Genomic DNA, 24,166 nt, shown 5'->3' with positions numbered 1-24,166 from the left:
CTGCAATACCAGGCATTACCACAAGGAAACGGTCGTACGCCAAGCTGGAATCTGACGTGGAGATAAGTACTTTTCCACGTCAAAGACGGTTTTTATAAATCTGTACTTTGACGTGGATTTGATCGTACGAACACTCTAAGATCAAATCAGTGCGTAAGAAAGTTTTATAAATGAGGCCCCTGGTCTCATGAAAATGCGCACTAGCACGACTTTCTGTTTCTATTTGGCGTTCTATTAATAAGCTGAAATTAACTTTGGCGTGCATATAATACACCGTTTTCGCGTGCACACTCGTATGTGGCTTTACGCATCAACCCCACAGCACCAATCCTAACGTAGACCGACTCCGCTTGCATTCATTAAATATGCCAGAAGTGCCGGTACGCATGAAAAAGTGCAAGTACGCAAAAGGATAAAATACAGTCGTGCCTGCTACCGGCCCACTTCAAGCACTGGAAGCAACATAATATCTGACTGGTTTAACTGAAAGCGCTGCTCCACTGCCGCTCGCTGAACAGAGCAGACGCAAAATATAAAGAGAGGGAGGTGCGCGCGCATTGGGAGACCTCACGCACGTTCAGCAAAACCGAAGAGCCTCAGAAACTATATTAGGTTTGTCCAATTATGTGTTTATGTATTGTTGCTAGACACTTTTCGCTAGGTTGGCAACATTGTGCATCCATTTCTTTAACTATGGGCTAGGTAGTGGGTCAAACAGAAAATGCGCGCTGCGTTAATCGCGCGTTAATAAAATTGGTGCCGTTAAAATGAATTTGCGTTAACGCACTATTAACGCGTTAATTTTGACAGCTCTAATATATATATATATATATATATATATACATATATATATATATATATCATATATATATATATATATATATACATATATATATATATATATATATATATATATATACATTTTTTTGTTGTTAAATTATTATGATGAAATAATTATACATACATAGATTTAATATGCAATATACAGTTTTTTGTTAATTATTATGAAATAATTATACATACATATATTTAATACATACTGCATGTTTAAAATATATATGTATATATTTGTTTATGTTTTTATATGTAGTTTTTAAGTTTTAGAAATATTTATTTTAGTTTATAAATAGTTTTTTGTTTTTAAATTGTTGTTCTGAAACAACGATACATACAATATTATACAATACATAATACATAACATATTAAAAATGTATTTGTTTTTTATTTTTTCAGTTTTTTAAATAATAATTAAATACACATATATATATATATATATATATATATATATATATATATATATATATATATTTGTTTATTCTTAAATTATTATGAATTAGTTTTTGGAATTTTTTTGTTGTTAAATTATGATTAAATAATTATACATGCATACATACATATATTATGTAATACATTTATTTAACATATACATATGCATATATGTTTGAAATATTTTATTTTTGTTTTTAAATTGTTATTATGAAATGATTAAACATACATATATTTAATACTTCTTTTTTGTATTTTTATGAATTCCAAGCTAAACTTTTCACACTGACATAACACTGGGAATTTCCTGTGTAGCCAGAAAATGATTTAATAGAGGTAGGGTCCTCATGACTTCCTTCTCTTCTTTTGGTAAAGACCCACTCTTGTTGCCCCCTAAAGCTCTATTGATTTGAAGATGAGTGACTTGTGGCCATCATCGAGGCCTGATCGCATTAGGAGAAGAAATGGCACCCTCACTCATTGCCAAATCTGAAGGCGAGAGTTTTGTTGTTGGAAGAGATGGACGACGTGGCGCAGTCCAGCGGTGAAATATGAATAATTTTTGCAGGCCCTGCTATGTGCCCTGAAGGCAGGCTAGCTCACAACCGGCAGAAATCACCACGATTCTCTCTCTGTGTTCCTCTCTCCCTTTCTTCTCTTTCCTTCACTTGCTCACACTTTCTTTTTTGTCAATCATGGGTCAATAAAAAATCCCGGCCCACTCATTTCCAGCAGCTCCCCGGCAGGTGCTGGGCATTAATCTGAATGCAGGTGTGTTGTTCAGCCTTGGCTCTCCTTTACCCCCTCTGTCTGGAACAAACTTCTTAGAAGTGAACCTTCCTTAATACTGATCTAAGATCACTCCTTCTCTTCCACAACATTATCTCCATATTTGTAACATGCTGAAAAACCGATCATAGATCAGTTTGTACAAGAGACTCGAAAGTGGGCTTTATCTATATATATATATATATATATATATATATATATATATATATATATATATATATAGTTTTTATACATTTTACTGGCAGCTAGCTGAAAAAAATATAAAACACACACACACACACACACACAATAAAAATTATTTTTGATATATGTTTATTATTTGACGTAACTTTATTTAGTTTTTTTATACATATATTTTACAATTTTACATTTTATTTTTATATTTAAGTTAAAGTTTAGTAATTTTGCTGTGTTTTTGTAATTTTTATTAGTTCTGTTTTTAAATATATTTATAGTTTTTATACATTTTACTGGCAGCTAGTGAAAAAAATATATGTAATATATGTTTATTATTTGTTATTATTTGAAGTAATTTTATTTAGTTTTATTTTTTAATATTTTACTTCTTTATTTAAAATATTTTTATATTTTAGTTAAAGTTTAGTAATTTTGCTGTTTTTTGTAATTTTTATTAGTTCTGTTTTTAAATAACTATATAGTTTTAATAAGTTTTACTGGCAGCTAGCAGAAAAAAAAAATTATATATATATGTATATATATAAAATTTATTTGTAATATATGTTTATTATTTATTATATATGTTGTTATTTGAAGTAACTATTTAGTTTTCAATTTTTATATTTTACATTTTTACATTTAAAATGGTTTTATATTTTAGTTAAAGTTAAGTAATTTTGCTGTGTTTTTGTAATTTTTATTAGTTCTGTTTTAAAATTTTATATATATATATATATATATATATATATATGTTATCATTTAAAGTAGCTTTATTTTTTTTATTTTTTTTTGTATATTTTAATACTTAAAATATATTTATGTCTTAGTTAAACTAGTATTTATGTATGTTTATGTATATATATATATATATTTATATGTGTGTGTGTGTGATATATACATTTATTTTATTTCCGGTAATTAGTATATTTTATTATTTGAAATTTTTTTATTTAAAATATCATATTTTAGTTAGTTTAGTTATTTTGCGTTTTTTTTTTTTTTTCTGTTTACATTTTGAATAAATTTTCTTATATGTGATTGAATACAGAAGTCCTAAATCATGATAGCAGATCATACTTTTTAAATATGAAAAAAAAAAATCAATAATAACAGTAACATCAATAATAATAATAATAATAAATAAATTCTACTTTTTTTTTACAGTTTCCTCGATACAAGTTACATGAACTTACTATTGTAAAAACAGTAAATTTTCTATGATAATCTTGTTTCACTGAAAAATATACCATATTTCGGAAGAAAAACTGTTGAATTTAGAGTAAAGATTTAAAAGCAAATCAATTCAGCACTAATACTTTTTATATTCTTTTTGTGTCTTTGATGCTGACCTATTCCCCTTTTTGCAAATGCTGCACTTCTGTTGCAGCCAGTTTAGTCAATCAATCTCACCCCGTCTGGGTTATTTCATTGACATAGTTTGATCAAAGCATAATCAATAGGTGACGTTAGTTTTATGGTTGTCTGACTGGTCACACACACCACACTCTTAAAGGCCTTAATCAACATGATCTAGAAGTCCCACGGCGGTCTGATCAGCCCATATGAGGCTCCTACGCTTTTAATAGATTAGCACCTGCGGGACAGACATGCTCTCTGCACACAATGTCTTAAGTGCTTCTGGAAAGTAAATCACCGTTTGTAGAGGTGACCGATTAGTCGCACACATATATTTATATGAGCAGAGAACATATTGGAGCTCAGAGTTTTGCCTGTAAATTATCTCTGGTTGTGTATTGACAGGCGTGATGAAAGGGGTCAGAGGTGATGGTTTGTGCATTGATAGCCTCAATGTATCACGTCTCTGAAAGACATACAGGACTGAAATTCAATGCTTCTTTAAATAATCAACGCTTTTAAGAATGTATTGACTGCTTACCATAGATCCCAGAGAATGTTATGTATTGCAAGTCGATCAATATGATTATATTCTTTTTAGACAATAAAGCTAAATGAAGAGATACAGTATGATGATCACAATAAAAAACTGAAAACTAGATTTTACATTTTCTGCATAACATAAACGTAATTCTGGCTAGTTATTATTTTATATGAGGATCACAATAAAAACTAGATTTTACATTTTCTTAAAAATTAAAAGTACATCCTGAGTGGTTACCAGAGAGTTGGTATATACTGTAATAATAATAATAATAATAATAATAATAATAATAATAATAATAATAATAATTGTTATTATTATTATTATTATTAGTAGTAGTAGTATAATTGTTATTACTATTAATATTACTATTATAACTATTTAATAATAATAAAAATATTTATTATTATATAATTATTGATAATACAAATATTATTAAATAATAATAATAATAAAACAATATTATTATTAAACAATCAATAGTAATAAAATAAAAATGTTATTGTTATTATATAATAACAATTGTTGTTATTGTTATTGTTATTAATTATTAATAATAAAATATTATTATTAAATAATTGTAATACTATTATTATTAAACAATAAATATTGAATATAAAATGATGATTATTATTATTATTATTATTATTAATAATAATAATAATAATAATTGTTATTATTATTATTATTATTATTAGTAGTAGTATAATTGTTATTACTATTAATATTACTATTATAACTATTTAATAATAATAAAAATATTTATTATTATATAATTATTGATAATACAAATATTATTAAATAATAATAATAATAAAACAATATTATTATTAAACAATCAATAGTAATAAAATAAAAATGTTATTGTTATTATATAATAACAATTGTTGTTATTGTTATTATTATTAATTATTAATAATAAAATATTATTGTTAAATAATTGTAATACTATTATTATTAAACAATAAATATTGAATATAAAATGATGATTATTATTATTATTATTATTATTATTATTATTATTATTATTATTATTATTATTATTATTATTATTATTATAAAGCATTTATAATAGCACACACCCTAACATATGCCACATAAAAAACAATACCTATACAAACTACTGTTCAAAAGTCAGGTTTAGGTTTATTATTATTAATATTTTTTTCAATACTATTAAGCAAGGAAGCCATAAACTAATATGAGATATGAGATCCACAATAAAAACTAGATTTAACTTTTTCTTAAAAAAATAAAAATAAATACTGGGTGGTCGTCAGAGATTTGCAATATAATAATAATAATAAAATAATAATAATAATAATAATAATAATAATAATAATAATAATAATAATAATAATAATAATATCAAAACTATTAAACAATTCATAATGATACAAATGTGTATTATTAATATTGTTATTATTATTAAATAATTAATAATAGTTCAATATTATTATTAAATATTACTAACAATAAAAATTATTATTATTATTATTATTATTATTAAATTATTATTAAAATAGTAGTAGTAGTAATAATAAATACTAATAAATAATTATTATTAACAAATTAAATTAAATAATACAATTATTATTATTTAATTTTTCATCATTTAAAAAGCATTTATAATAGCACTGTCACAATCAGACAGGAACACACGAACAACGACGTAGAAAAAAATAAAGTATTTAATAAATCCAACGGGAGACAGGCAGACACAGGAACACGGAGTGGTAACATTAAAGACTGACAGGATTAAGGGGAAAACACACATGCTGCGTCCCAATTCGCATACTATCCGTCCTAAATAGTATTCGAAAATAGAATTAGTATGTCCCAAATCGTAGTATGTTTGAAAAAGTATTCCAAAGATTCCCGGATGGTCTACTACTTAACCTCAGAATTCGAAGTGCGGATCAATGCACACTCTAACGGCTAATATTGCCCACAACACACTGCGCCGTGAACGAGGATTCGATTAGAACTACAAACACGCATAAAAACTACAAACATGGAGGATATGCGCGACCAACGGACAGATAGAGAAAGGGGTTTGAGTGATAAATAATCAGTGTGTAACCTGATAAAAAATATATTTTTTAAATGTTACCCTCGTTATATTTCATGTGCAGCAACATTATGAACTTTTATAATGATAGGTTTGGTCATTAACGTTTAAATGCATAATTATTCAAACACGAGCAGAAGAGTTCTCGGCATGAAAGACTTCTGAAAGAACGTGCCTCTTCATTTCTCTCTAATACGGTAGGAAATTAAATTAAACGAAATGTAGATAATGTTAACCAAATGTTAACTGTGATGATTGACAGGGCAGTTTAAACAGTGACAGGATTAAGCAACAGAGCGTCCGTTAAAAAAGCAGTTATGACGAAGTAGTATGTCCCAAAACTCGCCTACTATTCTGCTACATACTCAAAAGTATGTACTTTTTCTTCACAAAAAGAGTACATACTTTTAGGGCATAGTATAAGTAGGCGAATTGGGACGCAGCAACACACTAAATACACAGACTGATTAACACATCCAGGTGAAGACAATAATGGAGAAACCAAAACACTCAGATCTGCGGGGGGAATTGATGGGAGAAACCAACATAAAAGTCCGGGGGTGTGACAAGCACACACCATAACATGCAATATAAAAACACAATACCTATACAAACTACTGTTTAGGTTTTTTTATTATTATTATTATTTTTCAATACTTTTAAAATACTTTTAAGCAAAGATGCTGTAAACTGATTTACAATAAAAAACAGATTTAACATTTCCTAACAAAAAAAATTGCATTCAGGGTGATTGTCATAGAGTTAAACAATTAATAATAATAAAATATTTGATTATTATTATTATTATTATTATTATTATTAAATAAATAAATAATAATGTTATTGTTGTTGTAATTAAAAATTAATAATAAAATGATTAGTAGTAGTAGTATTTAAAGTCCCCCTGAAATCAAAATTAAAGTTTTTTGGCTTTTAGTATGAATATATTAGCCTTAAGGTTATCTATAAGCTAGTGTGCTGCAAAACAAAGACAAAATTCGCGTTTACAAGATATGGGCATTCAAAACTTACAGTCTCGTCACTTCCGCCAATATGAATCAAGGATTTGGATGATATCACCGTGCACTTCAGTTTCTCATCAAACGTTCTGTCCAATCAAATGCTCTCTAGAGTCCGTAATGTCCCGCCCCCTACAAAGAGACGCATTAACCCGGAGCAGATCATATGCGCTCATATGTACGGACGGCATGTATTAAATTACACTGCCTCAGCATGATTATGATCACTATTTCGTTTTTAGCAAGTTTCATATTGAATCTGTGCGGTAATTTATTAGTCTGTGGCTGTCATAAGCTTACAAATGCGACTTTACCGAGCTCAACGGCTCTTGCCCGAGCAGATATTAATGGAATGCTATTGGCTATTCAAAATGAGTGGGCGGGGCTGGGCAATATGTTTTTGTTTCAGTTAAAAGTACGTCACCACATAGAATAACGCTGCGTGTTTCAAGGCACTTCAGTGGACCTTTAAAAAGCATTTATAATAGCACACACTATAATATATATGCCATATAAAAACACAATACCTATACAAACTGTTCAAAAGTTTCAAAAAGCAATGAAAGTTCGAAAAGTGCACTAAACTTATAAGACAATTGACAGTAAAGACATCTATAATATAACAAAAGATTTTTATTTAAAATATATTTGTTTGAACTTTCTATTAATTGAAAATCCTGAAAAATATTAAGCAGCACATTCAAAACACTGAGAATCAAAAACGCCACTATTACATAACATCACAGGGAGAAGACAGTGTTATCGCTAAAGCAATTCAACATAAATTGAAGGGGTGAAAAGTCAAAGGACACAATCTCACAACGCATTACATGTTCCTTTCCAATTCGTTTGAAGCTAGAGAATGACACTAGAAACATTTTCCCCTTCTCTCCCTCCTTCTATCTGTTCCCAGAATGCACTCTGGCCAGAATGGCATCAGAAGTCCTAGCACGAGTCGAGGGAGCACTTCAGTCAGAGCTGCCGGGGTGCGCAGCATGAATAGATAAGATCCTCAACCTTGAGCAAAGCTCCCTCCTGAGGATCACGGGGGAATGAAAGGTCCTGCCTGGGAAACAATATTAAAAATCTCTAACACTCTATATCAACAAGCCAGCTTCCGTCAGCGGCACAAAATCAGCGGGTAGACTGACCTTGTTGCGAACGGGTCACAAAAGAGCCCATGTGCGTGTGTGTAATTTTTTCCAAGAATTGCCCATTTCATTTGTCACAGTCGGATTCGCGCTTATGAGGAATAGATGGAGTGGCAATTAAAGTCAGTTGCAAACACATCCGCATCATCTAAATACAGAACCACAGAAATCAGCTCTGGTAATGCAGCAAAAGACTTTGCGGTGGTGATTTTTTTAATTACTCGGAGAGGAACAAACCCCTCTCCAAAAGCTCTTTTGCGCTGTGGCATTTTAACATCCAAATAAACTGTACACAACAACTGTCCTCCATCAATTGGCTTAATTAGAGGCAGGATTAGCCCGGCTGAATTGGCCTCTGGGGGAGAACTTGGCTGCCCGGGGAACAGTATGTTGCCCTAGGCTCGCTTTTAAAACTCGGGGAGTATTTTACTGCCGCATGCTAATTGCTTTGGTGATTGGCCATTACTGTGGACTAACAAATCCACCGCCTATGTCATCGCACAGACCCCGGAGACCGGGTTGAAAAGAGATGGCAAGACGGCTTTGAAAGCGAGCATCCGACAGAGAGACTTCCTCTACAGGAGACTGTTTTTATGGCGAGGCGTCTTTCCAAAGACGAGATGTGAACCACTTGTGCTCTCTCGCGCTTCCAAGTGTTCCTTTCAGCTTTGTTGCACATTCATACAGACTCACGCATGCATACAGAAGAGGTTGAAACAAGCAGGGCACGAACCAACCTCGGATTGGGCTTGTTATTGCCACTTCCAAGTCCCGTGTTTGCGGAACAAAAAAAACGATGTTTCTTTGACTGACAGCGGGAAAGCGATGCTGGGTAGCTTTTAACCAGAATCTTGAGATACCTGAACTTTTTCTTTTTTTTTTCAGCTGAATAAAATGAAGTGACAGCTAACCCTGGAACTTGCAAATAGTTTTGAAAGTGTTTACAGGTATCTAGGAGCGCTCAGGAACGATGCTCTCTTGGGGCTGATTAAGGGTGATGTACACTATGCAAAGCGGAGCCACTCCAGTGCAAGCCAGAAATCCATGTCAACAGTCCTGTCCCACGTAAAAAGACAAAAAAGCTATCGAACAAGGATCTCCGAAAACAGCATAATGATTTTACAGCACATTAGTCCAGGTAGCTCTTCTGCGCAGGTAAGTTCCGCCATCTTAACTGCAGCAATTAGCGGCAGACCATCCAGCGTGTCGCTCACTCTAGCAGAGCGAAGCACTGGCAGACGGAGTGCACTCTCTCTATGTGTGTGTGATAGTGACAGGTGTAGGTATTCCCAATGGGTAGGTGGATTTTCTGAGTTCTATTCTTGCGTGTCACTCATATCTTTCAGATCTTTCATTGCTACGTGCACACAATTTATATTTTTTGAAAAGCGTCCCAGTCCCTAGACTGCATCCCGTTCAAAAAATGGTGTCATCTAACAGTACTTAGTATGTAGTGTTGGGAAGACTGCAGTCTGGTTTTTTCTCACTTCAATAAGTCAGGCCAAAAACTTATTCAGTAGTTCTTTTACAGTATCTCATTACATGAATTCAGACAGCAAAGCATTCTACATACTCTGACTAAGCAAATGCAAGACTAATCATGTTTTAAAAAAGCAACCGTTAATATTGAGTAACTTATATTTAAGACACAATGTTTCTTTATTTATTCTTCATCAACAAAAACAGTTGCAAAAATACCACAGTGGAATTATATGTTACTAATTGAATCATTGAGTGAATACTTTAATTATTTATGTAATGATTGTTTAGTTTGCAATGAATATAAGTTTACGAATGATATAAATGTCTTACAGGGCAGTCACTGGTTTTGTTCCTGATCAGTGGTTTTAATCAGATGATCAAAATGAATCACTCATAAGAGCCGTAACTTGTTTCATTCCTGAATAAAACAGTATTTTGTAAAATCATATGAACATGATTCAAATTATTCACTGGATAGTCACTTGTTTTGTTCCTAACTGAATCAGTGAATGAATGAGATGAACAAATGAATCAAATGACTCACTCAGAAAGGCAGTAACTTATTTCATTGCTGAATGAATTAGTGTTTTGTAGAATCACATGAAGGACTGATTCGAATTATTCCCTCATAAGGACAGTCATTTGGTTTGTTCCTAACTGAATCAGTCTTTTGAATGAATGAGATAAACAAATGAATCAAATGACTCCCTCATAAAGGCAGTAACTTATTTAATTCCTGAATGAATCAGTGTTTTGGAGAATTAGATGAATGACTTGATTCAAATAATTCACTCATTATTATTAAAATGATTCACTCATAAGGACAGTCACTTGTTTTGTTGCTAAATCAGTTTTTTCTTGAATCAGATGAACGACTGTTTCAAATTATTTACTCATAAGGACAATCACTTGTTTTGTTCCTAGATGAATCAGTTTTTTCTTGAATCAGATCAACGATTGTTTCAAATGATTCACTCATATGGACAGTCACTTGTTTTGTTGCTAATGACTATTTTTATCAAATCAGATGAAAGAACAATTCAAATTACTCAAAAAGACAGTCACTTATTTTGTTCTGAAATTAATTAGTGTTCTGAATGAATCAGATGAATGAATGATTCACAAATAAGGACAGTCACTTGTTTCGTTCCTAAATTATATAGACTTTTGAACAAATCAGATGAATGAATGATTCAAATGACTCACTCAATAAGTGATTTGACCAAATCAGCTGAAAAGATGATTCAAATGATTCACATATAAGGAGAGTTACTTGTTTCGTTCCTAAATAAAGTAGAGTTTTGAACAAATCAGATAAATGACTGATTCAAAATATTCACTCATAACGACAGCCACCTGTTTTGTTGCTATTTAGGAAATCAAATGAAAGAACAATTTTAATTACTCAATCAAAAAGACAGTCGGTTGTTTTGTTCTCAAAATTAATTAGAGTTTTGAATAATTCAGATGAACAAATGATTAAAAAAACAAACAAGGAGAGTCACTTGTTTTGTTCCTAAATGAAGGGAGTTTTAAACAAATCAGATGAATGAATGATTCAAATTATTCATTTATAAGGACAGCGACTTGATTCATTCTTAAATGAATCACTGTTTTCTTTCTTTTTTTTCAACAAGCTCATCAATTGAATGATTCATATAATTTACTCATAAAGACCGCTATTTGTTGCCACTTACTAAACTGCAAAAAAATTCATTGAAAAGTCCCACCACCAACAGACAGACTGGCTGTTGGGAACATACAAACACAGACAAGTGTTAAAAGTCTCAGTATTTTTTGGACAAAATATACAGTATATGTTAGCTTTATTATGCAAATATACTTCTACACACTTACTGACAAAACCATAAAGTGTTGTGTGAATGACATTATGTCCTTTGATTATATTTAAAAGCCCTCATATGAACAAAGTGGAACCTTACCTATGGCCTATTCGGATACAAAATATACGCAACATCACATCACCTTTAACAACGATTGTAACAGAGCCAGTAAATCTTCACATAAAACCAAGTCCTTCTTCATTCGAGCACGGCACTCAGAGCAATGACCTTCACAATCTGCTGCTGCTGTCTCTCCTTCCTGTTCCCGCCTCCATTAGTCAGTGTTTTATTCTCTCCCCCGGAGGCCTGGCACCATAACACACATTATAAACACCCGTGCCTGCCTGTTACAGCTGCCATAATTCACCCCACATGCTTTACATAGGCCTATGATGGCCGCTGATGAAGCACGGTGTGACACGGTGCTGGTAATGTTAGCCCACGGGCTAGCGTGGCTAATCCCTGTGGTTTATGTTTTGCTCTGTTTTTGGCAGAGCCAAAAAAAAAAAAAAAAAAATCAAGGGGAGAGGTGAAAGTGTACAATATGTTCATACATTTAGACTAACAAATGTAAAACCATTAGGATGCACACATTCAACATTCAGGATGGGTTGGAAAGCGACTTTGTACATCTATCAATTTTAAGAAGAATGCGTAAACGTTGACCTGCTCCTTCCCTCTCTCTCTCTCTCCCTCTCTCTCTCTCTCTCTCTCTCTCTCTCTCTCTCTCTCTCTCTCTCTCTCTCTCTCTCTCTCTCTCAATTCCCTTACTTTCTCATCTTTAATGCACAGTCACAGCCACTATGTAGACTTGAAGAATGAGCTGTAGTTTATAAGGTGTGGAGGGTAAGCTGAAGAACCAGAGAGATGAACGGTCAAATAAAATTTTCTTTTTTCTCTAGGCCCATCGAAATCCTTCTTTTTCACCTTTTGACATGCCAAGCTTTATGCAGTGAAAGTAGTGATATATATATATATATATATATATATATATATATATATATATATATATATATATAGTCATTCTGGCATTTGTTTTATAATTTGGATTTTCATTTTTGGGTGTACTGACCTTTTAACATATATATTTGCACTACCAGTCAAAAGTTTTTGAACAGTAACATTTTTAGTGTTTTTAAAAAAGTCTCTTCTGCTCACCAAGCCTGCATTTATCTGATCTAAAGTACATCAAAAACAGTGCCATTTTGAAATATTTTTACTATTTAAAATAACTCTTTTCTATTTTAATATATTTTAAAATGTCATTTATTCCTGTGATTTCAAAGCTGAATTTTTAGCATCATTACTCCAGTCACATGATCCTTCAGAAATCATTCAAATATTTTCATTTACTGCTTTAAAAAAAACATTTATTATTACTATTATTTTAGACTTTTTTTCAGGTTTCTTTGATGAAGACAAATGGTGCTGAAAATGTAGGTTTGATCACAGGAATAAATTACATTTTAAAACACAAACAAATAGAAAACAGCTATTTTAAACAGTAAATATATTTAAAATAAAATAAAATAAAATAAATGCAGGCTTGGTGAGCAGAATAGATTTCTTCTTCTTAAAAAAATAAATAAAATAAATAAAAGTCTGGTAGAAAAGTCTTGACTGGTAGAGTCTATTAAAATAGATTTAAAAAAAAATATTAAACAACACATGCATCATAAAACAATTTATATTTATTTTTTATAATATTTATTGTTATAATGTGTTTTTGAGTTTGATCCTGTCCTCCTTATAAAAAAGTATTAATAATTTCACAAACTGACCTTTTAAATAATATATATTTACAATACAAGTCAAAAGTTTTTGAACAGTAAGATATTTAATGATTTTAATTTTAAGTCTCATCTGCTCACCAAGCCTACATTTATTTGATCTAAAGTGCAGCAAAACAGTACAATTTTAAAATATCTTTATTATTTAAAATAACTGTTTTCTATTTGAATATTTTTAAAATGTAATTTATTCCTGTGATTTAAAAGCTGAATTTTTCAATTTCTCATCAAGGATTACTTTTTTCCCCAAATTCCATTTCAAATGAATTATTTAGGTAATTAAAATACATTAATTACCTAAATAATAAATGAGAAACTTAAGGAAAAAAATGTGCTTGATCTTTTTTTTTTCACTTGATCCTGTCCTGTAATCTTATAAAAAGTATAAATAATTTCACGAATTAATTATTTTGTTTATTTATAAATAAAAGAGTGCAGAACATATTAATATTAAACAAAGTAAACGCCATACATAATAATTGAATGTAACGTAATATAATTAAGTTGATCTAACACATTTGAATAAACATACATTGTGAATGTGACATTGAACAACTGAATATATGGTTTAAAATAACAATATTTATTTATTATTATTATTGTGAAAAATGTATACTTTTATAAAATTATTAGCCAGGATCATGACAAAGTTGCAATTGAAACTAATTTTTTATTTTTTTTTACACTTTTTTTTTATTTATTTTTTTTAATCCAGGTCACCCAATTTAACTTTTAGATTAATTGGATATAGCGGACCAGGGTTTGAAACAAGTTGCGCTCTCACTACAGATGTTTTGAAGAGTAATCATTAACATAATGATCTGCATGACTCATGTGTTCTCTAACAGAAACCCTTAGCATTCAGTGCTGCAGCATTGCATTCTAAACACGGTTCATCGCCATGTTAAAAACAACAACAGACAAACCCATGATCAGGGGAACACTCCTTCGAGCTCCCCCTAAATCTACACCTATGAATACATGGTTGCACATACAGGCTCATAAATCTCTCCAGCCACTTGAGACAGCACAATCTTTCGCTATCAGGCAGCAGCACCGCCGCCTCTCTCCTCACACGCTGCTGTTAGTTATTCAGAGTGTTTGGTGTGGAGTGAGTGTCTGTAGCAGTGCTGGGGGCCAGACCTATCGAACTGGGCCATAATGGATGCAATACATCAATGCATTTGAGCTCAGCAACTTTAATTAGGCTTTCCTGGTCATTTCATCAATGCCCCCCCCCCCACAACTGTCCTCGGCCCACCCCTCCCTCACCGCTGGGATTTGCTTAATACCCAGAGTCCTCTGCTGCATGAGAATTATGTACTGAGAGCATTGCGTTAACAGGCTGACTGGTGCCACTAGTCGACCAACACAGTAGCAAGGTTAACTGGAAGGGGGAAAAATGCTTATGAGGGGTTAAATGTGCAATATCAAGCATACACAAGCACTGCTTTTTAAACCCGGCGAGAATAGACCGTTTTAAGTGTTCTTAAGGATAAAGAAAGAAAGGAAACAAATACATGAGAGGAAAAAAATGTGGATGTACGTTTTTGGTGTCCTGGGAAAGGCTTTTTCACCACATTGTTGGAATATGAATGCAAGATTCAAGTGTTTACACTTGAGTGAGAAAAAAGGATTTGTCGACATATCATATTCAAGGGAACCACCTTGTGGTTTCTTCTAAGCGCTAAGAGCAATCTTTCCCTCAGTTAGCACGCAGTTGAAAGAAAGTTTACTGGAAGGAAAAATGCAGAAGTGTAGATGCAGGTCAGTGTATGCTTGTAAACAGCTGAAAAAGATCTTTAGGTAACAACATCCACCTCTATCCGACCTCAGATCGCTACAAGGCAGAGCTGTTTTCCTGTATCCACTGATGTGGACACCTGAGCACCATACTTATGTGTTTGTGGAACACAAAGCAAAAATTAGGTATTGTTAGTGAAAATAAAATAAAATAAAATAAAATAAAATAAAATAATTAAATAAAATTAAATTAAATCAGCATAAAGACAGCACAAAATAATTTTATTATGAATATATATATATATATATATATATATATATATATATATATATATATATATATATATATAAAATCTTTTTTTTTTTTGCTAATTTCTGGTGAAACCTTAAAATAAAGATCTTTAGGTAACAATATAAAATAAAATAAAAATAACTAAAATAATTTTTAGTACAGTAATGAGAATTTCTGGTGAAAGCTTGCTTAATTGTTATGGGGGGAAAATCCAAATTCATGGTCACTGACCAAGAAAAAATGCAAAATCACCAACAATGTGGCCAGTATACAAAAAATATATAATAAATAAAACTACAATAGTGGCATATTAAAATGCATTATAATTGAATGGCTAATTCGTCATATATCACAATTGTAAAAATATTATTAAATACGAACTTGTTAAAATATGATTGCATATTTTTGATTATTAATGTATTTTACTAATAGCTTTACGAAAAATACTAATTTGTTTTAGTAAATATTTTAAATGAAATGTCAGCATACTGATGATCAATGATTTATGAATTTGCATCATTGTGGCCAATATGCATTTTTTTTTTCTTTTTAAGTACATACTCTTGGTTGGAAAAGTATGGGAAAAAATAAATTAAAAAATCAATTAAAAAAAATATTCAGGGGATTTATCTAACTGCTTTAACATTTTGAATTTGTTTGTTTGTTAAATTCATGGCCATGAATTAAATTTGAATAAAACAAAATAAAATAAAAAATGACCATTTTTCATTAAAGTAACTTGCTTAATTGTTATGGGGGGAAATATCCGAATTCACTGCCACTGACCAAAAAATGTGCATCAATGTGGCCAGTGTACAAAATAGCTGAATTAATAAAGCAACAATAGTGGTATATTAAATTGTGTAATAATTCAATGCCTAGTTTTACTAATATCTTTACTAAATATGAAATGTTTTACTAAACATTTTAAATGAAATGTCAGCATACTAATGATCCATAAATTTGCATCACTGTGGCCAATATACAGAATAATATATTTTTTTCTTTCTTTCTTTTTTTAAGTACATACTTAAAAAATAATTAAAAATCAATTTAAAAATTGTTCAGGGGATTTATCTAATTGCTTTAACATTTTGAATCTGTTTATTTGTAGAATTCATTTCCACTGAAAATAAACTTAAATAAAATAATAAAAAAAATAAAAAATAAAATTAAATTAAATTAAAATCCCCAACAACCTCAAAGTTTTATTATGTTAATGTAAATCAACATAAAGGCTCATTACCGTAATTATTATTACAGTAATAATTTCTAGTGAAAAAACTTGCTTAATTGTTATGGTGAATAAGTCTATTAATTCTATTTTTAGATTTTGCAAGAAACATGACCAGAATAGGGTGTTTTCAGGTGGTGAGCTGATTTATCAGTTTTTGAAGGGATGGTTAAATTCACATGATTCAAATGTCTTTTCTATCCATATGCATATGTTCTTGTCCTCAAGCTATTGGCAGACTACCAACAGTGTTTTTTATTAGGCATATTCTAAATTTTTCTCACAGCTGCAGGAATTGCTTGTTGCATTAGAAGCCGCCACCTGACATTTATAACATTTATGTAATGTTACAAAGCCTGGTTTACCTGGCTGCTGTGCAGAGTTTGTGCTGTAATAAAATCTGATTATGAGCAACCTTCCATTGTTCAGTTTTTTTTTTTTTTTTTTTTTGTCTTAAGCAAGTGCAGACTTGATACGTCAAATTGTATTCACCTAATTTCACCACAAGGCAACATGCTAGATATGATTATCAGTAGATCTAACTACAGCACACAAAATCATATACATACATAAACATACAAATTCAATAGCCAGTGACATACAAGCATACAGCTTTACGTGACTTTTCCCCAATGATGGACTGCTCACAGTTCACTAAATGTGCAGCCACTAATCCATTGAGTCTTTAGCTAATATATCCATTACATGAGTTGGGCTGCAGACGGCTAGCTGTTCTCAGTAAATAATTCTTGTTAATTAAACAGAGAGCATCAATCTTGGCCGAGGCTTTGTGAGCTACAAGAAAGACATATTCCATTAGCTGGACTGGATATAACCAGAGCAAAGCTTATTCTCCATCTTGTTCATCAGTCTGTACATTTCCAATCTGACTGACAGCAAAATGTAAATTATACAGCATTGTTCTATATTCATTTCAGTTTTGGAGTGAGTTTCCAGTATCACAGTAAGATGATTAAAAGGACTAGGAGTTTCTAAGTTTACAATCATAATAGCGCAGGGTTGTTATTATTCAGTTCATTTGTGCCACCACATTTTAAATGAAGAGAAACAATGCTGGAAATTACATGCCAGAGCATTTTTTGTGATAGGGTGAAGCAGCTTGAATGCAGAGAGAGGTTTAAGATCTTCTCAGGACCAGTTAGAGGACGTTTTCAGGTGAAGAGTGACCCATAGCAAGACGGTGAGTTGATTTACAGTCGAATTAAGGGTGGCCAATGGCAACATTAATGTCCATTACAGTGTGAATGAGGTAAAATGTTTGCAGGAGCATAAGTAGTGCAAGAATTAAAAACCAATACAAATACAAAATATGTAGTCCCATTTGGAAATATTAAAGGGATAGGTCACTCTTAAATTTAAAAAATTGCCCCATGATTTACTCACCCTCAAGTCATCCTAGGTGTATGTGACTTTGTGCTTTCAGAGAATACAATCAGAGTTATATTAATAAATCTCCTGGCTCTTTCGAGTTTTATAATGGCGGTAAATGGGTGCTGAGATTTTGAAGTCCAATAAAGTGCATCCATCCATCATAAACAGTACTCCACACATCTCCATGGGGTTAATAAAGGCCTTCTAAAGCAAATCAATGCATTTGTGTAAGAAAAGTACCCATATTTAAAACTGTATAAACCGTAATTAATCAAAGTATCATTGATTAACCGTATAAAATCTCTTTATAAACCACAACCTGTTGCACGTTCAGGTATTCTTTACAAATCCTCATTTTGTACTTCTAATTCGTGACCTGTGTTTTGTTTTGCTCTCTACACTGCATTTTCGCGTTCTATTTAAAATGATGTCAAACTGTCCGTTTTGATGAGTATTCATGTAAACACATTTGGTCATTTAGAACATAAACAGTTGGGAGAATATCGGATGTGTATCAGTACATTGCATCCGTGTATCCAGTTTTAAAGGGACAGCAGCCTAATTTAGCAACAAAAGAAACCCAATCACTCACTGCCCTTTATTGAATGACTTTAGTAGCCCTAATAAAGATTAATCTACATTTGTTTATATAAATAAATATGTCTGATTAAAAAAAAATAAAGAATGTGATAAACCATTTGTTATAAAGAATGCATTCATTGAAAAGACGACGTTGTTCTTGTTTCTTAATGAGAAGTGGTTTCATTCAATTTTAATATAAAGGCATGTTGCATGTCACAGTAGTTAAATATGTGTCTATCATGATAAAATCATAAAAACAAACCTATACAGTAAATTTAGTAATTTTAGAGAAACTAAAATCATATTATAGTAAAATATGACTAAAACTAAATGACATTGACTAAGACTAAATAAAAATGTGTTGTCGAAATTAACACTGGCTTTAGAAGGCTTTTATTACTGCCCGGAGCTGTGTGAAGAACGTTTATGATAAATAAATGCACTTTATTAGACTTCAAAATCTCAACACCCATTCACTGCCATTACAAAGCTTGGAAGAGCCAGAATTTTTAATATATATATATATAACTCAGATTGTATTCGTCTGAAATAAGAAAGTCATAAACATCTAGCATGGCTTGAGGGGGAGTAATTCATGAGGTAATTTCCATTTTTCGGTTAATTATCTCTTTAAAAAAATCATATACTTTTATGATTCTTTTCTGCTGATTTTGCTACAGTCAGCTGTAAGCTCAAAACTCAAGCTTTTTGATTTCACTATTTGTTTCCCTAAAAGACTAGCAGTCAGAGGACATTTGTAAGTCAGTTTAGACAGTAAATGAGGTGAATACACTGCAAAATATTATTTTGGATATATTTCAATAGGTTTAGTCTCTAGCACACTTCCAATATCTTATGCCAAAAATAGGGTGTACAATACTTTTTGGATTTTTGGATGCACTGCAAATTAATGTCACTACAGAGAATGAAAGGGAATGCATTAACAGGTAATTAATAGCTCCATCTAGTCATAAAATCACCAGTGTGCACCGCCTTGAAAATGCACCAGTGTGCATTGGCCTTTAGAATCTAAATTGAAAACAAAAATTCCTTCTAAATATAACATAAATTTAGCTGTACATGTAAATGTGCCTTTTCCACAGCTCTCCGGAAGTCTCCAGTCAGACAATGACAACGGGGTGTGAATGGCTCGATGTCATTGTGGCTGATTTTCTCGAATCTCTATGCACTTAAGAGCTCTCATTGCTGGTCTTAAGCCTCTTTTAAACCCTGATGAAAGCTTGCCATCCTGTCAGCGTTGAAAAATGGCAGCCTTTGAAGTGGCGAAGACGTTTTTACCATCCGTAAATTAGAGCGCAGTCGCTGTGAGATAAAGTCTAGAAACCGTCTCCCTTTGATATGAAACAATGATGTCAGGTTAGACACGTCAGTGTGTGTCTTAAAAACAGTGCTTTAAAGTACTCGCTAAGTATGGCAGATTTGAAACGGATGTTGTAAATATTAAAGAACTACATGGGCCCATTTAGGAGAAAAATTCATTTATTTTAAATCAAGTGGATTTCAACCTGACTATGCACTCGATCAGGCTTTTGAGTTGAGATAGAAGGGCCAGAATTTGAAAGCCTGTGTGAACATTACTCTTATTCATTGCTTTCACTCTATTAAGGGTTTCTACAAAATTCTGACAATAAATTACCTTTCCATTGTGACTACTGCATTTTAAAATTCTTTTATTAACCACAATTCACTATTGAATCTTTCAGATGATTCACAAGTTTGGCTTCCCAATTGATTTTTATAGAAGCCCAATTTCAATGCATAAGAGTTTAAAAGTATTGTAAAAAGATAACATGGCACACAAAAAAAAATTGGTTAAAAAATTTTCATTTTATAATTTGTATCTATGCACTGTTGTTCAAGTTTTGGCGTCAGTAAGATTTATTTATTTATTTTTTCAGTTTTTGAAGAAGTCAGTTATAAAGTATACCATGTACTGAAATATAAATGTGACTTTGCTAAAAGGAGTTCTTTCTTTCTTTCAAATAAACAGATAAATATCTTGCTGACCCTAAATGGTATTTTTAATTGATATGTTTCAGTATTAAATGAATAAGTACATTCTTAGTCAACATTTCTTCATCTGCCATCGTGCATTTACCTTTTACAAACGTAATGCATTCCACAAAGAATATAAAGTATCTTATGAGGCTGTATAATTAAGATGCCTAGCTTTTGGTAAAACCTTTGCAGTGTGCACGCACTTGTGATGCATTAAAGCACTGCCTCTGTAGGTATATCTCAGTAGGTTTTGAAACGGAGCATATGTGTGTTCATTTGTGATTCTTCAGTTGTTCCAATCATTGACCTTGCTGATGTATACTGCAAGACACACTGAGAAAAAATGAGTGCTATGCAGCGGAGATAAATCAGAAAAAGAACCCGACTCTTGCTTTTGAACAGCATACTGAATAATGCAATCTAAAGAATCACCTTACAATATATATACATATAAAAAAATCCTCTTTCATGGATGAATGGGACTAAATGACAGGTGGTAAATTTACCACTCACAGCATTTTTTACATATCAAGGCTGTAAAAGAGACTTAATAAAACTCAATTGATAGTACTGTACTAAACTTTCATTCAGATGTTTATGAACATTGAAACTTTCTTACAAACAGCAAGTCTGATTTTTGCCTCTATTTCTTTGCAGTTTAATTTGTTTCAAAAGCAGAGCTTTGAATGCTTAGAGACACAACATCTCAAAGAGCGTTTTAGCACTCTAAAGCACACTGATTAGCACACTAAAGCAAGCTACAACCCTCAAAAAAAAGATGCATGTCTTAATTCATCCACAAAGTGGATGAATTAGTACCGCAGAAGAAAACATCTATAAACTAGCCAACCTCAAAAACAAAACAAAATCTGAGTTGAAAAGTGTGGAGGCTTCCAAAATATCATTGATTAAGAATATATTATCCACTTTAGACCTTTTAGAGACATACTTGAACTTTCTCCTTCAGTAAGCTTTTGACATAATTTCATAACAAGTACATGATAATGCCAAGGGCCTCTAGTTTTTGACCCCGTTTCGATGGGCTTTCTTTAGACGGCCCTTTTGCAGCTCACCTCTGGCCAAACTATCATTCAGAACTGCCAGCAAAGCCCTCCCCCAGAAGACCTCATAGAAATCAATGGAAAGCCCATCAATTCCTGGTGCCCTGCCATTTTTCTAGCTTTGTTGTAGTGCGAGTGGCTCTTTTGAAGACAAAGAGCTTCAACAGACTCTTCAAGCACCTGGGTTAGCCCATTATAAACTTGTTGTGTCAATAATGAGCCCTCGATATACTCACGAGCATACAGTTCCTCCACTCCAATAATTAATACAGAAGAACTTGAATCAGACCTCAATCTCCTGTAGTTTCCAGTCAGAACCTGAACTGCCACAATATTAATCTCTAAACCTCTGACAAGTTTTCAAGTATTGATTACAAAACTGTTGCCATTGCAGTTTATCTCAGCCTCACTGCTGGGCCAAATATATTCTTTTCAGACAACTTGAGCATGTCTGGATAACTCTGGAGTCTCATTCCTCAAGCATTTAAAAAGTGTTTATTGACTACAGCAAACAAAGTATTGTTTAACAATGTGCTTTTCTGTGCACTTACTCACCGTTATCCAAAAACAAAACTGTTCTATGCATCTTTGATGCAGAACTTGTGCTAAATCTTCTGAACAATCTTGACACTTTCTCTAAACCATTCATGATTAGTTTAAAACTGTCTGACGGCAAAAACTCTCTCCTAGAATTTCCTATAGTGACTATTATATACATTACACAGGAAATATGACAAGCCATTATATGATATGAAAACAACAGCTCAGCATTTACTTGCCGACGTTACTATGTGGCTGTTTAATGAGCACTTCGAAAACAAGACTGGATAGGCTCTTATTTGTTTAGATATTTATTTAAACTTTTACACATTTATTTGTATGATGTTTTCTGTCTCAACAGGGGTGAGAAAACAGGTGTTGTCTACCTGTTACAGTTTAATATCACCTGGGGAGGAAGGAGGAAACGTCTCATCACCCACAAGAACCCACTTGCATGTGTGTGCACGTGTGTGCAGGCATCAATCTAATAGCCTGCTGAGACAAATACACTTTTTTCTAAATATAAAGCTATGCTATCATAGCAACATTAGTGCCAGAGAGTGGGAACCTGCTGTGTGCTTCATTTAATGGCTCAGAGAACCAGCTCTTAATTAGCTTTGTGCAACTGATAGAAATAGAGCGGTCAGAGCGGGAAAGCGTTATAGTTGATGATAAAGTAATACTTGTTGGAATACCAGAATAACTCGAGCTTAGGTTTTGATGGCATTTGATGAAACGCTTCGTCTTACTTCTTCCAATCCGTCGGCTGAGAAAAAGCCTCCACGAGGATTAAAGTTCTGAGACATAATGCAACGTTCCTGTTTTGAAAAATTGAATAAGACATCTGTGAGTGTTCTATTAATATTCTGGCCAATTGTACCTGCCAACTAAAGCATATCGAATAATCAAACAGAAATGGACCCTTATCGCACCTGTGGCATTGTGGGTAATGAAACAGTGCAAGCCAACTGTGCATGCATGTTTATGAGCATGCATGTCTCACCAGATGTTGTCTCAATTATCGGATCCATATAGAGAAGTGAGCTAATTGAGCAAAGAAGAAAGGAAAAACAGACAGAGATGCAAAGTGTAAGAGTCTTATGACTAATTGCTTCCGACGAGAAGATAGTTTAATATCACCAAAAAGTAATAACTTGCTTAATTTGCATCTAAATTAGAGGGTAATTGTTTGCAAGACTCCATTTTCAAATACACGTACATGAACTGTGTCATCCCCGACACACGCATTGATAAACGCACATACTCGCACGAGATTTAGTCTGTACATCTGCGAGTTCAGTGTGACAGAAATACGAATGTGAAACACAATATGGGAATTATTTCATTTTCACCCTAAGTGCTTTCATGTAATTACCTTAAAGAGATTAATTAATACTATCCAAGTCACTCACACATGTAATCGTGATCAAAACACAATCATCGTAATCTACTGCAACCATCAAGGGACTATCCAAACAAATTGGCATAGGAAAGCATGTTTTTGAGAGAATATATCAGATGGAAAATAATTAGATTCAAATAATTACGCTGTGCAATACTGTCAATAACCAGATTTGCACTGCGAGCCAACAAATCAAAACATGTTTTTAATATATTGGTACTTAGTACAGTATTTTATTTTGTGACTGTCATTTTTAAAGGTCAAGTGTGTCATTTCTGTGTTATCAAACAGAACTGAAAGGAATAGCTAAACCAAAAATGAAAAATGAATAGTCATTAACTACTCACCCGTAAGACCTTTGTTCATCTTAGGAAGACAAATTAAGACTTTTTTTTTAATGAAATCCAAGAGT

The sequence above is a fragment of the Garra rufa genome, chromosome 20 (genome assembly GCF_049309525.1).
Source record: "Garra rufa chromosome 20, GarRuf1.0, whole genome shotgun sequence".
Lineage (NCBI taxonomy): Eukaryota > Metazoa > Chordata > Actinopteri > Cypriniformes > Cyprinidae > Garra > Garra rufa.
The sequence above is the reverse complement of the archived record's forward strand: the minus strand, read 5'-3'. Positions refer to the sequence as shown.